The sequence below is a fragment of the Orycteropus afer genome, unplaced genomic scaffold, assembly GCF_000298275.1.
Source record: "Orycteropus afer afer isolate SDZICR_OR568_19922 unplaced genomic scaffold, OryAfe1.0 scaffold00216, whole genome shotgun sequence".
Lineage (NCBI taxonomy): Eukaryota > Metazoa > Chordata > Mammalia > Tubulidentata > Orycteropodidae > Orycteropus > Orycteropus afer.
The window spans coordinates 4,668,205-4,673,104 of NW_006921803.1; positions in this window are offsets into that span (position 1 = coordinate 4,668,205).

Consider the following 4,900-nt stretch of genomic DNA (forward strand, 5'->3'; position numbering starts at 1 on the left):
TCTACCTTTTTTCCCTTATTGCTCTCTCCCCAGATATTGCAGGATTATTTTCACCATTTTTCTATTCATATTTCCTTTGCCTTTTTAAAGTATTTATTTAAACATTTTCTCTTATTTATTAACTTTCTTCTTCTTTTTTTTTTTTTTTTTTCCCCTCTTTCTGGTGATTGTTCCAGTGTGTTTATGCAGTGTGTGTATTTTGTCCTCCTGCTTTCACTTTTTTGATGGTTTTTCAATCTTTTTTTTTTTTTTTTTTTTTTTGTCTAACTCAGTGGGACACAGCAACCATGCCCATAAGACCCAAACATATCTGCAACTCCTGCAGTCACACTTACTGAGTGAGAGCCACCACTTGCTTCTGCACCAACTGACCAATAATACATGACAGCCAATACTAGTCTGGCTCACCCCTAACTGCTCTACACAAACAGCTACAGAGATTTGTGCAGCCAATCTCACATCACACCCACTGGGAGACAGGTAGTGAGTGTGTAAGTGCTGCCAACTAGCAAATAGAGGAACACAGTACCCTGCTTACTCGGATACATCCAAACAAAACAAAGAAAATAAAAATCTTGGGCAAATCACTCCAATAATCACCAATTAAATACAAATACAACAACATCACAATGTCTCAGATACAACAGACCATCACAGTCCATACAAAGAAGCAAGATAAAGCAGTTGTGGTGTAGTAAATTATAGTGTGGCTTTTCTACCCATAAGTCTTTGTAAACTATGAGCAACTGAGGAGCTTCTGATTGCTGAAGTTGTCCACCTGGAGTATTTCTTTTGGGAGTGGCACAATACAATGTTCTGGGAGGTTCCCACTCTCTCTCAGGTGCTTAGAGTTCTGATGCTGTGATTGGCTAGTTTGACCACCCTGCTGGGCTCAAAAGGAGGCCTACTAGAGGCAGAACTCTCTCTGACTGCTGGTTGAGGAAGATGTGCTGCTGAAAGAGACACAGGCTCCTGAGACATGCATTGCTGGGAAAGAGACGCAAGAGACATGCATTGCTGAGTGAGACATAGAGGGACCAGCACTGCTGGGAAAGAAACTGTGAGACACTCTTGGCCAAGGGATGGTGGGCTGGGAGAGAGACTGAGCATTTTTTCCTGAACTTGAATTGTACCCTGTGGTGCTTCCTTAATAAACCCCATAATCTGTGAGGTCTGTGTGGCCACTGCAGTGAATTATCGAATCCAGGAGAAAGGTGGTGGGTGCTTTGGGAGGAATGGTTAGAGAAAGGGCTGGAGGGAGACAGCATGTCTGGCCTCGCAAGAATAGGCCTTGGGCTATTGATGGTGATTCTGTCTTCCTCTTGTGGGATTAGAGGAGGTCAGAACATGTGGCCTCCTTGCCCTTTTTGCAGCAGTAGAAACAAGGGACCAGGATATAGACTCAGAAAACAACCCTGAAGAAGAAGCAGCATTGGAACTCCCTGATAAGTAATTCAAAAGAATTGTATTTAGATATGTTGCTAACCAGAAGTCTGGCAGTTCAAATCCACCAGCCACTCTTTGGAAGTAAGATGGAGCAATCTACTTTCATAGTGATACTGCTTCGGACACCCAAAGAAGGGTTGTTATGAGTCAAAATCGACTCAACAACAGTGACTGAGTTCAATGGATTGAGAGACAGATCAAGGAAAACACTGACAAAACCCAAGAAAAATTTTAAAAGACAAGAACAAAATGATGAAATAAATGAAAAATTAGAAAAGATACAAAATCTACAGATAAAAATCCAGAAGATCAATACTAAATTGTCAGAAATAGATAACACGCTGAAAGGGCAAAGAAGTAGAAGAGAATCAATAGAAGACAGAATAAGTGTGATTGAAGACAAATTCCTCAATACTTCTTTGGAAAGTGATCAATCAGAACAAAAGCTCAAAACAAAATGAAGAAAGGAAAAGATTCATATGGGATACCATCAAAAGGAATAACTTACGTGTAATTGGAATTTCAGAACATGAAGAGACAAAACCACAGAGAAAAGAGTGGAAGATTTGTTGGAAGAGAATTTCCCTGATATGATGAAAAATGAAAATATATCCATTCAAGAAATCCAATAAACCCCAAACAGGACAGACCCCAAAAGAAAATCATCATGACATATCATCATCAAACTTACCAAAACCAGAGACAAAGAATCCTGAAAGCAACACAGGGAAAATGAAAAGTTACCTACAAAGGGCAACTAATAAGACTAAGCTCTGATTTCTCAACAGTAACCATGCAGGTGAATCATGAAAGAGATGCTATATATAAAATCCTGAAACAGAAAAATTTCCAACCAAGAATTATATACTCAACAAAATTATCCCTCAAATATGATGGTGAAATTAGGACTCTTACAAATAAGCAGAAATTAAGGGAATTTGTTAAAACCAGACCAGCCTTACAAAAGATGCTAAAGGGAGTCTTTTGGACAGAGAACCAACAGCAGCAAACAACAACCAACCATTAACACACATAATGGCATAACCCAGAAACCAACTCAGTTATGGAAGTATCCAAAGAAAAATAAGCTTACAGGATTGTAAAGGCACAAAAGACATCAATTGGCAAATGAGGACAACTACAGAAAAAAAGGGGGAAAAAAACAATTTAGTTAAAGAACTTCTAAATGGTAGGAAAGTAAAGACAATTACAAGATAGAATGGACCATTCTAAACTTGGTGGGGGGGGGGATTATAAATCACAGGGTAACCTCAAAGAAAAATGATAAACCTTCACATCACAACAAAAAAGAGGACAAGCACAGATATTTAGCAAATACTAAAACAACGGCAAAAGGAATTGATAACATGACTCAAACAAAACAAGCTCAGCACAGAAAATTGTATGGAACAAAGAAATCAGCAACATCAGCACATAACAAAATGACAGCAACAAATTCATGTTGTCAAATTCATACTTGTCAATAATTACATTGAATGTCAGTGGATTAAATGCACCACTCAAGAGAGGGAGAGTTGCAGACTGGATAAGAAAACATAAACCATCAATATGCTTTCTACAATAGACACACCTTAGACACAAAAACAATGAATATAGATGCAAAATTCTTCAACAAAGTCCTAGCAACATATCAATAAGTTAATAATAATATATTATGACCAAGTGGGGTTCATACCAGGTATACAGGATGGCTCAACATTAGAAAAACAATCAACATCATCCACCACATAAATAAAACAAATGAAAAAAAGCACATGATTATATCAATCGGCACAGAAAAGACATTTTGTAAAATCCAACACCCATTCCTGATAAAAACGCTCAATGAAACAAGAATAGAAGGGACATTTCTCAACATAATAAAGGGCACATATGTAAAACCAACATCCAACATTATTCTCAATGGAGAGAGACTGAGACAATTCCCTTTGCAAACAGGAAACAGACAAGGATGCCCTCTATCATCACTTCTACTCAACATTGTATTGGAAGTGCTCACTCACTGCTGTCGAGCCAGATCTGACTCATAGAGACCCCTCCTTGGGTTTCCAAGTCAGTACCACTACGGAAGTAGATTGCCCAACTTATCTTCCAAGGAGTGGCTGGTGGGTTTGAACAGTCAGCCTTCTAGTTAGCAGTCAAATGACTTAGGCCCTATGCTACCAGAGCTCTTATTGAAAGTCCTAGCCAGGGCAATAAGTCAAGAAAGGGAAAGGCATACAAATTGGTAAGGAAGAACTCAAACTATCCCTATTTGATTATATGATCCTATACCTAGAAAACCCAAGAAACTCAACAAAAAATCTACTGGAACTAATTGAGAAATTTAACATTGTGATGGGATACAAGATCAACATACAAAAATCAGTTGGATTCCTCTACACCAGCAAAGAGATTGATGAAAAAGAAATAAGGAAATCAATATCATTTACAACAGCTACCAAGAAATGAATACTTGAGAATAAATCTCACTAGGGACACAAAATGCCTGTACAAAGAAAACTACAAAAGACTACTTCAAGAAACCATGAGAGGTCTACATAAATGGAAGAACATACCATGTTCATGAATAGGAAGATTGAGCATTGTGGAAATGTCAATACTACCCAAAGCAATCTATACCTTAAATGCAATCCCAATCCAGATCCCATCAACATCCTTTAAGGATATGGAAAAAACAATCAGTAATTTTATTTGGAAAGGAAAGAGACCTTGGATAAGCAAAGCACTATTGAAGAAGAACAAAGTAGGAGTTCTCACACCCCTGAATCTCAAAACCTACTATACAGCCACAGTAGTCAAAACAGCCTGGTATTGGTATAACAACAGACACATAGACCAGAGGAATAGAATTGAGAACCCAGAAATAGATCCATCAACCTATGGTCAGCCGGTCCTTGACAAAGAGCTGAAATCCTTTAAATAGGGAAGAGATTGTCTGTTTAACAAATGGCACTAGCAAAACTGGTTATCCATGTGCAGAAAAATGAAACAACACATGTACCTCACACCATACACAAAACCTAATTCTAGACGGAGCAAAGACTTAAATGTGAAACCTAAAACTATAAATTTCTTCAAGGAAAAAATTAGGGCAAATATGTTGTTGTTGTTGTTATGTGCCGTCGAGTCGTACCTGGCTCATAGAGACCCCTCCATGGATTTCTAAAGTAGTATCACTAGGGAAGTAGATTGCCTCATCTTCCTTCCGAGGAGGAGCTGGTGGGTTTGAACTGTCAGCCTGCTGGTTAGCAGTCAAGTGTCTTAGGCACTATGCCACCAGAGCCACCAGAGCTCCCTTTATATGTATGTGTGTATATATATATATTTGTTGTTGTTGTTGTTGTTGTTGTTATGTGCCGTCGAGCCAAACCCAACTCATAGCGACCCCTCCTTGGGTTTCCGAGGCAGTATCACTACGGAAGTAGGATTG